We start from the raw sequence: 13475 nt of genomic DNA, 5'->3' as shown, positions 1-13475 counted from the left end.
ATCCTCTCAACACCTCCTTTGGCACATCTGTCCTGGCCTCTTCACTTGCTGTGTGACCTTGGGCAGCTTTCTTGACTTCCCTGTGTCAATTTGCATGTGTGAAATAGAGTGATCATGGTAGAGCTCCCCACAAGGAGTTGTAAAACATGGCCTGGCACACGATAAAACCTCAGATATCCTTCTCGTCCCCTCACAGATGAGGAAACAGCCTCAGAAAAGTTAAGGCACTTACCCACGGCCACACAGTTTGGAAATGCCAGAGCTGGGCCCGGAACACCCGCATTCTCCCTCCCAGTTCCTCACTCTGTTCCCTTGGAGGCCCTGTGCTGTCAGGAGAAGGGTCGGAGGGGCTGGAGAGGTGGAAACAATACAAGGATGAGAGGTTGGAGGGATGTCGTCCTGTCTCAAGTTCTCGGTTACGTGTGCTGGGACTCCTAGGCTCATATTGCTGTCCACTGGCTTCATCGCAGGGCTTTCTGTCCCAGTTCTAGCACTCTGTCTCCAGCTCCCGCTCCTGAGATCTCTGATGGGACCGGTGCCAGACTCCTCCCAGCTGCCCCACGAGGGCTGCCACCCCGTTCCACAGGAGGGGAAACTGAGGCTCGGGGGAAGTCGCCTGGTTCCTCGAGCTCCCAGAGGGCCGTGGCTGCCTGGCAGCTCTCTGACTCCTCCCGGGCCGTGCACCTGCCACCATTTCTCCTCTGGGGCTGCCCACTCCCTACTGGCTTTACACAAGCTGCGCACCACAGCTTTGCTCTCACAGAATCACTTTTTAACACCCCCTTTTGGAATACTCTTTAAGAAGTGTAGCCTAGGGAGTGAAGTCCACATCTCTGCTCTTGCGTTCAAAGGTGAGGCTTCATTCTGGGATCTCCACCTCGTTTTCAGTTTTTATCTCCTTTGGATCCCAGAGGTCCTTCTCCTTAGCATTCTCTGGTGTCCACAGGACCTGTGGCCTCAGGCCTCCCTGCTTCTGCTCAGAGCTCACAACTCACTCCTCTGGGGAGAACCCCATCCAGGGGTCCCGCCGTGGGCGTGCTCTGATGGCCACGCCTCCCGCTGCTACAGGTTACATACAGCGTTAGTTGCCTTTTCGTGCACCTGTCTTGAGCCCTGAACTAAATATAAGCTCTTCAAGTGCACAGGGGCCCTCCAGGTCTCCTCACTGCCTCCTGGGCTGGGCCTGGATGCATGCATGATCCATCTTCATGGCTGGGTTGGTGGGTGGGGGCACCAGGCGAAGTGGAGGGGTGGGGTAGGCACTCACGCCTGGCAACCAGCAGGCGTGCCTGGGGTTTCCCCCAGGTGGGGAAGGACCCAGGCACGGAGGACAGTAGACAGTCACCAGTGCCTTGCCCCCTGCCCCTGTGTTCAGTTTGATTTGAACCCGGAACCCTCAAGGGGGAGACCAGTAGGAACTGGCCTCCGTTGGAGCAGCGGAGATCCCAGCCAGGCTCAGGAATGACTTTCCACAAAGCGAAGAAGTGGGCCGTTTGACGGATCAGATTTCAGGGACCTGCCTTAGATGTAGGGCTCTTCTCTGTCGTCCCTAAGGACTTAGGGGTGACTGCGCTTCACCCACATGGTGGAAGAGATGACCTCCTTGGGGATTTTCCATCCCTGTGATTTCTAGGCTGCCACCTCCCCGGGTCCCCGGGGTCCCGAGGCAGGAGATGAAGTTATGGACCGGGGAGTGAGGGTGGGCGAGGACAGCAGGGTGGAGAGGGCTCTGTGGAGCCGGGGCCTGTCCTGCCCAGATGAAGGGAGGCTGCTGTGCCGAACCAGCTCCAGTGGCTGTTGGAGCCACCCAGGCCTCCCACCCCCCACATGCCACAGTTATTTTTAGTGCTGGGATGTGCAGAACATGCTACAGAGAAATAGAGTGGAAAATCTGACACTCGGAGCCCTGCTTTGAGGGAGACCCAGCTCCTCCAGCCTGGCGCTGCTCACGTGCCGGCTCTGCATCTTTCACGTTTCTGTGTGCAGCCTGACTCTGAATTCCAGTGGGCTCCCTGGAGCCGACCCAAGGCCTCCCTGGCGGGGTCTGGGGTGCTGGGACTCGGCCGGTGGTGATGGCTTCTGGTCAGACCGTCTTCCTTGCGTGAGCTGTACACAAGCAGGGCCTTCTACACAAGACAAGCCCAGCTATCATCTCCCGGGACTCCCAGCCGCAGTGTGGAGAAGGCGGTGCGGGTTCTAGAATTCCTGTCAGTAGAGGATGACACTGAGGCCCAGAGAGGGTGTTGTGTGGCCCGAGGTTGCACAGGCAGAGAATCCCAGCGCTGATCAGGAAAACCAGCACCTCGGTCCTTGGAGTGTCCAACCCAGAATGTAATGTCTAGCAAGCCTGGGGTGGAAATCTAAAACGGCTTGGGAGGGGTGCGAGGGAAGAAACAGCAGACACGGACCCTGCTTGGAGGAGGGGACAGCTTTCTACCAGGGGCCGGTGTAGTGGGTACTTAATTAAATATTACTTCAGGTTTTCTTCCTCTTATTACAAAAAACGTGCATGCTCTTTGTAGAAAATTTAAGAATACAGATAAGCGAACAGAAGAAAATTAAAAACACCCCTAATCCCAGCACTCAGAGATAAACCCTGTAAATATTTTGGTATTTTGGTGAACATACTGCTAGGCTTTCCCTTTTCCTTCTTGAAAACATTTTCATTTATTTTTAATCACACATGCAATATAGGAATGCATTCTTGTTAGCACGAGAGGGACCAGGCTAGGGTCTTCTGTCCCTCTCCCGCTGAGGGGACCACGGCTGTGGTTTCGATGTGTGTCACTCCTGATCTTGCTCTCAGTGCACACACACATTTATATCTGTACATACAGAGATACAGGGTTTATTTTTAGTGTGTTTAGATGTTTTTCACCAGAAATGGTATCACACAGTATGTATTGTTCTGTACTTTGATTTTGTCACCTAACTATTAGTCTTGGGGTTTTCTCCATGTCAGTACTTATAGCTGTAAGTCGTTCGTTCTTACTGCTGGGTGGAGTTCCTTAGCATGGATACATCAGAGTTTATTTAGCCATTCCTCTTGTGATGGGCTTTTAGATTGCTTTGGCATTTTTTTTTCTTTCCCAGCACTGTTGCAATGCTGCCTTCAATGCTCTTGGACAGGCCTCCTCGGGTGAGGATGCTTTTCCAGGATCAAAGCTGAGAAGAGAAATGGCTGGTCAGGTTCTTTTCACACGCATTAAGAAAACGGGAGCCTCTTGCACCAACTGCCATGGGAAACTGCCTTCTCCGTTTTTCCATGCTGCTGAGAAGGCAGCTGTGACGGCATTTCCCCAGCTCTGTTCTGGACAGCAGCGACATCCCCAGAGCCACTAATGGGTGTGCCTCGGGAGGAAAAAAACCAGAGCAGGTCAATAGTCGACAAAGTGTATAGACGAGGGCTTGGGAATTCACCAGTGCGCATCCGTGCGCCAACGGGTGTCCCGAAGCGAAGAAATAAGTTTGTCTTCATTTAGCCTGGCTTTTCCCAGTTTGAGAGCTGTAGGAAACACAGACTGTAGCAGAAGTGGCCGCGCCCCGCCCCCATGCCCTTGGCCCTGCCACTTCAGTGCCCTGAGGCTCCCCATTCCACCTGCAGGCACCTGCGTTTTGTTTGCCGAGGGCTTTCTCTTGCGGCAGGAGCCTGCTCGGGGGCCTGGTGGCAGGCTGGAAGTGATGGGGAATCAACACTGGCGTCTCCTGCCTCCAACAGCCCTCAGTCAACCACCGAAGCTTAGATACCGGAGCTCCCTCCTCCAAGGGACAAGTGTGTTACAGTGAGGCAAGTGTGTCACACGGGTCCCAGAGTTTACCCAGAGGAGTTAGGCTCTGATCACCCACCCTGGTAGCTGGTTTGGAAACACACCCATGACTGCCTGCCTTCCTTCCTGTGTCACCTCGCACTCCTTTGCCTCCACCTTCCTGCGTTAGAGCCCTGGGTGTGCTCCAGGGAGAGCCCCAGCAAAGACTCCGATCCATGATTACTCCTTAATGGCTTCATGACAATGTCCCGAGTATTTCTGTCAGCCAATCCTGCATTGTTGGACATTAAAGGTTGCTTCCAATGTTTTGCTAATATAAACAGTCCTGTGGTGGGCATCCTGAAGCCTCAAGAGCTGTATACATTCTTGATTATTTCCTTAGAGACTATTCCTGGACATAAAGCTACTGTTTCAAAGGGTGTGCACTTTTTTTTTAAGGCTTTGGTAAATATTTGCGACATGTGCATCCTCGCCTTCTCTTTTTGCTCCAACACCACCTTCCCACCCACATTCCAGGGCCCAGAGTGGTCAGCTGTGGGTGTGGTCTGGCAATCTGGAGGTGCAGTGAGGCTCTCTTGGAGGGTCTGGGAAGGCAAACTGGAGGAAGCGTCTGGCGGGATCCAGGAAGACGAGCAGATGTTCACCTGGGAGTTCACAGTAAGGGGTTTTGGAGCTTGGAAGGTTTAGAACACAAACCTTCTCCCCAGATTGGTGTTCCAAACCCTTCTCATCCTGCAAGGCCCATAGGAAACTCTACCTTTTCCAGGAAGCCTTCCTAGATTTTTCTGGCCCTTATGAGCCTCTTCTCAAGGCTGCCTATGATTCAGTACTAATTCTATATGGTCCATGCTGTTGCTGTGGGTAGGGGTTCTGTCTTATACACAGGACAGATTTACCTACTTGGGGTTTAATAAATGCTTGTGGTAAGAGCTATGGCTTGGGAACCAGGGAACCTGAATTTGAATCCTACCTTTACAGCTGAGCCCTGTGGGGACCTGTGGCGCTTGGGGCAAAGACCCTGGGATGGTCTTGAGTGGGAATGAGCATGACATGGGCCCACGCTCTCCCTTCCCAGCCTCTTGTTTTGCCCCCTTTCCCAGGAGCCTCTGTGCCGGGAGCCCCAGAAACGCGGCCGTCTGCATTTTGCACGGGGCTGTGAATATCAGCGTGCTCGCCTCCTTATCCTTGCAGGTGCAGGTTTCCGGAGACAAATATACCCTCCATTCCCAGCCCCTCGATCTGTCTAAACACAATTTGACATGCGTTGCTATTAGCTTAGCACCTTATCAAATAATGCGGCCTGATCGAGATAAAAGGTTTTACAACCCTTGCTGCCTTTGTTTCTGCCTGCATTCACCCGCCGAGACAGCTAATAATTACCACCAAAGACAAAGAGAAATCTATACGCTCAGCGTTGAGGTTCCCGTGCGCATGTTAAGTAGCAGCCTGAGGACAGAGAACGGGGAGGAGGCGGCCCCAAATGCAGCCCGTGCAGGCCCAGACTGGGCCCTGCTCCTTGTGGGAGAAAGCGGTCCGTGGATCCTGGGGCCCACGGGTTGCTGACATGACCCCCGAGGTTTGATGTTGTCCCTTCCTGGTGGTGGAGACAGAGGTGGCAGGTGGGCCCCAGAGCCCTGTCATGACCATGGCAAGGCCCAGTTAGGTAAGCGGGGGACGAAGCTGGGAGTGAAGTGAAGGGAGAGGCAGGGGGCGCTGGTGTAGAGGGCATGGCCCCCCTCCGGGTTGCTGGGGACCGGGGCGTCTGGTCTCCACTACTGCGTCACACTGTGAACTTGGCTAAACCTCTAGACCTCTGTGGGCCTCAGTCTCTGTGTCTGTAAACGGGACTCCTGAAGCAGTGTGCTGGGCATCTGGAGACCTCGGTTCTAGAGTTAGTTGGGCCACAGACAGGCACTTCCATGCTGTTCTGAGCCTTAGTTTCCCCACCTGGGAAATAAGCCTCTGATTGGGATGATGGCTACAGGCGTTTTGGGACTCTGTCCCAGGCAGTGGATGATTCAGCTGACATCTCCCTAGACATCTGTTCCATGAGTAGGCCTATGTGGGGCCCTGACTATGGGGGCTGAAGAAGGAGGAGACAGAGGCTTTGAACCTTTTCCAGAAAGGCCGTTTTCGTCCCAGAACCAATAAACAGAAAGTGAAATGAGAGCTGGGGTGGGGGCGAGGCGGTATCACTGCAAACTAAAGCAGTCTGAGAAGGCTTCCTGGAGGAGGAGCATGACTGGGGCCAAGGCAGATTGGGTGGGGCCCTGAATAGGGGTGCATTCAGCAAAAGCAGGGCTATGGACTAAATGTGTCTCCCCAAAGTTCTTATGCTGAAACCCACTCCTCATGTAGATGTATCAGGAGGAGGGAACTTTGGGAGGTGATTAGGTCATGAGAGAGGAGCATGGTGGGCTAAGTGCCTTCATAAAAAAGACCCCAGAGAATCCCCTTGCCCCTTCCACCATGCGAGGACACAGACAGCCTGCAAGCCAGCCTTCACTAGACATTGAATCTACTGATGCCTTGATCTTGGACTTCCGGCCTCCAGAAGTGTAAGATAGAAATGCCTGTTTTTTATAAGCCACCCAGTCTGTGCCATTCTGTTACAGTCACCTGAATGGACTGGGGCAAATGGCGTGAGGGTCCAGAACAGGGTGGGTTTCGGGGGTTGTGAGTCTCTGATAGAATGGTCTGAATTCTAGCATCGGTGGCCACCAGCCTCTTGCCAGGGGCCGAGGGTTCCCAGTGGATCCCTGGACTGGGGGCTGCCTGGATTCCCTTCTCCCCACGCCCTGGCCTGTAAAGTAGAACCCGGATTTGTAACATTTGCCAATTTCCATGGTGTACATGCTTCCGCTGTGGCTGATTTTAAGCTGTGTGCAATGTGATGTCACTGAATGTGGAGCTGGGAAGAGAATCATAGCTGTCTCTTAGGGCTGGGATGAGGGAACTCCAGCACCTCAACTTGGAGCCCTGTGTAAGCCCCAGAAGTCAGATCAGAGACCCACAGAATGTCAGGACTCAGGAGGCAAGGGATGGTCGGTAGCGTAGGTGCCGCTTCTGCTCCTGCCTGTGCCTACCCACACGCCACTGATCAGTAGTGTCTGTGCCAAGCCCAGGGTCCTTCTCATTAGAGTGTGCCAGGCAGCCGTCGCCAGCCGACGGAGCTGAAGTCGCCACTGTCGATCTAGACTAAGCTCCTCAATGTACAGATGGGCAAACTGAGGCCCAGGTCGGGGAGGAGATGCTGCCAGGGTCACCGCATGGTTTGGAAATGCTGAGGCTGGAAACCCAGTGGCCTGTTTCTCCAACCTGCCCCTCCTGCTCCCCGACACCGTCATCTCTCTCTTTGAAAGCAGCAACAAGGGAACACCCGCCCTGCTCCTAAGGAGGGCAGCTCTGAGCCTGGGCTGGGCAAGTCTTTTCCCTGAAGCCTCCGCTTTGACAGGGATGAGTCCATCCTAATCACGAGCTGCAGCAGACTGCTGTTTTTGCTCTGTGCCCTTCCTTGGGGTACCTGTGTGTAAGTGTGTGTGTTCGTGTGCATGTATGCAGACTTAGACATCTCTGCACACACAAATGGATGTGTTTTTATTCCCTATTAGCTGGTGACAAACTTGGAGCCCTCCCTAGGGAGCAGCGGTCTCTCCAGAGAGCCGCCTGTCTGTCTCCCAGATTTACAGTTGGAGCCAGGCACCGAGTCATGATTTATCCAGGGATTGGCTCTGGGCCAGCCTGTTCATGGCCGGGAAGTGCCTGGTTTGCTCTCTTTTCCTTCCCTTTCCTTTGCTTTTTCAAGTAGCTCCACTTAGACACCGTTCCTCTGGGCAGCCCTTCCTGATCCCAGACGTGACTGTCTCCTCCTCTTTGTGCTTCCCTCTGGCTCGACTCCCATCACCCTGCGTTGGGATTATTGGCTTTCATGCCTGTCTCCCTCCCCAACTGAGTGCTCCTTGAAGGCAGGACTGTGGTTTTCTTTTAGGAGAGGAGCCCTCAGTCCCTGTTGGAGGGACCCCAGCACCCTTCTTTTCTCCCTGCCTCTCTGTAGTTGTCTTCATCTTCCTGCAGTTCGGAATCCAGGATTGTCAGGTTGAGGAAGAGGCCTGGGGGCCTTGTCATCATTCTTGCATTGCTCCCCGTGTGTCTCTCAGCTAGGTGTTTTGTTCTAAGGCACAGACATAGACTCTGGCTGATGGAAGCAGGAAGGACAATTTGTGGAAAGGGTAACATGTATTCGCTGATTGTAGGAAGCATGAAGAACCGGGTTCAGGCAGTAGGCAGGGGGTCCAGGACCACAGCCCCTGCCCTGCCACGTCCTGCCAGCCTGGGGCACTGGGCAGCTCTGTGGGCACCGTGGCAGCCCTTGGAAGCAGGCTGTTTGTGCAGCTGTGGCAACAGAATGGAAACTGTGCCTTTTGTGTGTGTGTGTGTGTGTGTGTGTGTGTCCTCAGCCCAGATCCAGAATCCCCAGCAGCTACCTCTAACCAGTTAAGCCAGGTCACCCCCGACTCCGGGCCCCTAGAACGGTGTGTGGAATGCCCCCAGGCCTCACCCCACCGGGAACAAGGTTGCTGAGGCATGTGCCCACCATGTCTGGTCTCTCGTTGGCAAAGGTTGTTCCTGGGCCAAGTCAGCCCCCTGGCTCTCTGCCCTGCCCGGCACACAGGCCAGACCACCCTCACATGCGGAAGCCAGGAGGCCTTGGCAGGACTGGCTTGTGTCTGCAGGTGGCCTCCAGAGTGGCCCGAGGTACCACAGTGGGTGCTGACTGATCTCTTACACCCCTCCCAGGTTTCCCGACACAGGTGAAGGGCTCAGGGGTGCTGATTCTGTGGTTGAACCTGTTCTGATAGTAAACATCACCTCTCGCTGTACCCAGGCCTCTCTTATGGGCGTCCACCTTCCCCTCGTGGTCAGGAGCCCACCTCACCATTGTCGGGAGGCCTGACTTGGTGGATTAATTTGGAAATGGGACTTGGGGCTGCACCGCCCAGGCACAGGGTTCCCAGACCGTCAGATGGTTAGCTCTGGGAGGACTCTTAGAGATCCCTTGCCCCATCCCTAATTATGCAGATAGGGAGATGGGATCTCCTCCCACAGCGACCCCCCCCCCCCCCGTGACTTCTGGAAGCCATGTAGCGATGTGTTCCTGACTCACCAGTTTTGCAAAGAGGACTGATCATTAACCACGCTACCTGGCCAGCAGCCCTACCAGCAAATGTGCCCATTTGCTCTGGGAGTTGTCTGACCCGTTGCTGGTCGTAAGCAGTTTATGGGCAGTGCTCTAGGGATGCTCTCCTGTAGGGGAGCCCGAGCTTTGGCACCCGGAGCTGAAGCAGGGGGCTGCTGGCTTCTGCTCCCTGTGAGGGAAGCTTCTCCATGGCCGGGGGCTGGGGCCAGGGTGGGGAGGGCTGGTCCCTCTCTACTGCCCACAGCATGGGTGGGGCGCACGGCAGACCCGGAGTCCACGTGTGCTGCATTGGGAGTTGTCGCCGACCAGGAGCTCTGATCGGAGGGGGTCCCTGCAGGCTGGGGGGTGGGGGGCGCCCTGACTGGGAGCTGAGACCTATAAGGGTGAGTGAGGCAGCGGGGCAGCCGGAGTGGGGAGCCTGCGGCGCCCTCATTGTTAAGCAGTACACGCTCCTCTGGGCCAAGGGTGATTTCTTGGGCACCAGCTCAGAAGAGTGGGCTGTGCTCCATGTCACTGTCACGGCGCTGCCCTTCCCAACTGCTGATGCAGCTCTGCCTGGGCCCCTCCTTTGTCCTTTATGCGGGCCCGAGAAGCTGCCCGCAGCCCAGTTGGCTCCCACACTGCAGGCGTCCTGCCTCTGGCGGGGGCGGGGGGATGTCACCTCTGTCCTGGCCAGCATCAAAGCCGGCCCTGCCAGCTGCCCTTGTCCTTGGGGGGAAGGCGTGGAGCTGTGCCCCTGCCTGTGGGAAGAAAGCATTTATGATTGAGCACCAGCCGTGTACTTTGTGCTGTGCCGGACTCCTTATGTCTCGTTTCATTTCGCCCTCACAGTAGTGGGAGAATGCGATCGGGCATCCCCATTCCAAAGGTGACAGACCGAAGGTAAGACAGACTTGTCCTGGGTTGTACAGCCAGTGAGAGGCAGGACTGGGGACCTCAGTCTAGGTCTTTCTGTGTCCACGATGCCTCCTGAGGCAGAGAGCAAGGAGGTGAAGAATAAGGTAGATCACCTTGAAATTTCACTTTCCTGGTGCGTCCTGGAGACCATTTGTGAGTACAAAGCACTGCCCAGACCCTGCAGAGGGTGAGGACCCCATGATTCCCCATTTCCCAGTGTGTGCTCTCAGAAGCCAGAGAGGAACTCGTTCTTTCCCAAGGGCTGGGACCCCCATGGCAACCATGCTTAGACCCCCAACCTCCTCCACTCCAGAATTGGAAGGGACCTTAGGAAGTCCTTGTGTACACATAACCCCATTTTACAGAGGAGAAAACTGAGTCTGGAATAGAGAATTGCCTCAGAACCACGTGAAGAGTAGCCAAGCTGTAGATGGCTGCTGTCTGCCCCTGAGCAGCCCTCACAAGCCCTAAGGCCTAGACAGGGTTGGGGAGGGCTCTCTAGAAACCCTGCAGGCTGGTGTTTAAATGATAAGCCCCTTGAAGTTCAAACTCATTTTTGCGCCTCGTTGTACCAGTGAAGGCCATGCCTGTCACCGTGCTCTGGACTGGCACTTGATGAGGAAACATGAATGGTCTGGAGTCCCTCAGCCAGGGGCTGGTAGAGTGGCAAGTCCCAGATTTCTGGACTCCTGGTCCAGTGCTCCTTCTGTGGTTTCCCTTTTCAGTCAGCAGAAAACACATAGGCTGTGAGTTCTCCACGGATCTGGAGAAAGTTTGGACATGTGGCTATAGAATTTTAGAATCCTAAAATCCCTGGCTTGTGGAGATGGATGGGGTCTCAACAGTCTCTTTCCCATGGTACAAATCCTCACCGGGCCTCTGTGTGAACACTTGTGGTGATGGGGAGCTCACCCCTCCCCACTGTTGGCGGCTCCAGCTGATAACTGCTTCATGCCTCCTTGGAGCTGATGGCCGTCAGCCTAGATTCAGGGCCACCCGGGCTCCTGCTGGCCCAGCTCCCCATCTCTTGGTTACAGGTGGCTGGTTCTCTGGGTCTGCCTTCTTTCCTGTACAGATTGAGTTTGAATCGTGGCCCTCCTATCATCTTGTGATCTTGGACACGGTACTTGCTTCACTGGGCCTTGGTTTCTTTTTTGTAAAATCATGGTAACTTTACTGTATTGTTGTGGAGAGTAAATGAGAAAAGGCATGGGGATTGCTTAGCATGGTGGCTGGCACAGAATAAGAGAGAGAGAGAGCACAAGCAGGGGGTGGAGCAGAGGCACAGGGAGAAGCAGGCTTCCCACTGAGCAAGGAGCCCGATGCGAGGCTCGATCCCAGGACCCTGGGATCATGACCTGAGCTGAAGGTAGATGCTTAACCGACTGAGCCACCCAGGCGTCCCACATGCTAGAGAGTATTATTATGGCTCCTAATTTGTAAGCTAGGGATGGCAGCCCCTGCCTTGCAGAGTCATGTCAAGACCTCTCTGAGATGATCTATGTTAGTGCTGAGCACAGATTTGGGCTCCTAGTAAAGCTGGCTTAATAGTGACAACAGTCTTTCATCATGTTGCCATTGCAAGGGGAGGGTCCTGCCAGTGGGGTACGTGAGGTATGAACTTCCAAGTGCCACTTTCCTGACATACACCTGAGACGTAGCCATGCCCCTTTAATTTAAAGTTAAATTCCTTCCTTCCTTCTCTTTCCTTCTTCCCTCCCTCCCTTCTTTCCTTCCTGGCTTATCTCACTGAAGTATATCAATTAGGATCCTTTCAGCTGCACTTAACAGAAGAAACAAGTCAAAATGGCTTAAAGGATAGGGAAACTTATTTTTTTATGTTATAAAAATAGTAAAGTGACAGTAGAGTCTAGCGTAACCTCTTGAAAGAGTTCAGAGCCCAAACCCAGACTGCCTGAGGAGGAATCATTGCTAACTGTAGGACCTTGAGCAGGTTACTTAACCTTTCTAGGCCTCTAGATAATGCTAAGTGAAATAAGTCAAGCAGAGAAAGACAACTATCATATGATTTCTCTCATCTATGGAACATAAGAACTAGGATGATCGGTAGGGGAAGAAAGGGATAAAGAAAGGGGGGTAATCAGAAGGGGGAATGAAGCATGAGAGACTATGGACTATGAGAAACAAACTGAGGACTTCAGAGGGGAGGGGGGTGGGGGAATGGGATGGACCGGTGCTGGGTAATAAGGAGGGCACGTATTGCATGGTGCACTGGGTGTTATACACAACTAATGAATCATCGAGCCTTACGTCGGAAACCGGGGATGTACTGTATGGTGACTAACATAATATAATAAAAAATCATTAAAAAAAAAAAAAAGAATGCCAAAAAAAAAAAATAAATAAATAAAACCTTTCTAGACCTCAGTTTTCACATCTGCAAATGGAACTACCGACAGTACCCTTCTCACTGGGCCCTTGTGAGGATTAAATGGGTGAACAAACACAAAGTGCTTAGAGCAGTGCCTGCCATGTGGTGACGACTACATTAGCATTGACTGTTATTTATACCAGAGCTAGGAGAGTTCAGGGGCTTATCAATTTAAGGACCCAGTGATGTGAGCAAGGTACTGGATTTTTTTCCATTGTCTGTTCTGCCACTGTCAATGTGTGGACTTTGTCCTCAGGCTTGGACCCTCATGGTGCAAGATGGCTGCAGCCGCACCAAACATCACTCTTTAGACAATACTGTCCAAAGCCAGAAGAGAGAATATCTCCTTTTTCTCAGAGAGGAAAGCTTTCCCAAAAGTCTTCCTTTGCATCTCACTGGCTAGAAGTAGGTCAAACGTCTAATCCAACCACTTGGGAAGAGGAGGATAGAATGACCGTGACTGGCTGAGCCTAACCCAGTTTCATCTTCCTGAAGCCACTCATATTTGGATCAACTTGCACGTCCATAATGAGAAAGAAGAGAGATGCAATGATAAATCGGCCCACAGTGTCTGACTTGGGGTAACAGGTATGGGGACACAGCCATGTGGCAAAGGATTTGCCATCATGCCAGGTTCTGCTTTGCAGGCCTTGTGATAATTTTTTGGCTGGTCCTGAAAGCCTCTCTGAATTGGGGAGGGCTGCCGTTCATGCTGCCAAGGGCCGAGCTAAGACCTTATCCATTGTCACTCACAATAATAGTGACTTCCATTTATCCAACCTCACTTTCTCTTCTCCATAATGCACGAGGCAGGTACGACTTTTACCTTCATTTGCAGATGAGAAAGTGGAGGCAGAGAGACAGAGGAACTAATGTGCTTTAGCAGGGACTTCTGGTGCCTTCCCGTAACCCTTTGGTCTTTCTTGGAGGTTACCTGCAGCCGTGGTGGGCAGCGGCTGGGCTGCCGATGGCTTCCTGCGCCAAGCTGCCTGTGTGTAGGGCAGCCTGGGCATGTCGGGGAGTTAGTGTGCCCGGGGACAACCCTCGAGAAGCGAGGGATGAGAGCTGGTAGATTAATACCTAGCTTGCTTGGGGACAGTTCTGAGGTGTGTCCTGCCGTGTCTGGACATATGGAGGACAGTGGTAACCTGCTCACGAGGGCACATGCCTGGAGCTTCTCTCTCCGCCTTACTTCTTGCTCTGTCCCCTTGACTTCCGGGAT

At 53.5% G+C, this 13475-nt stretch overlaps 1 pseudogene; it reads right to left on the bottom strand.

The window, feature by feature from the left end:
• LOC123783087 (calcium homeostasis endoplasmic reticulum protein-like) overlaps nt 1-13266 on the bottom strand; it is a 33815-nt pseudogene extending 20549 nt beyond the window's left edge.
• Nucleotides 13267-13475: the final 209 nt, after the last annotated feature.

Source organism: Ursus americanus, chromosome 6 (assembly GCF_024610735.1).
Source record: "Ursus americanus isolate L20-20 chromosome 6, mUrsAme1.1.p, whole genome shotgun sequence".
NCBI lineage: Eukaryota > Metazoa > Chordata > Mammalia > Carnivora > Ursidae > Ursus > Ursus americanus.
The sequence above is the reverse complement of the archived record's forward strand: the minus strand, read 5'-3'. Positions and strand labels throughout refer to the sequence as shown.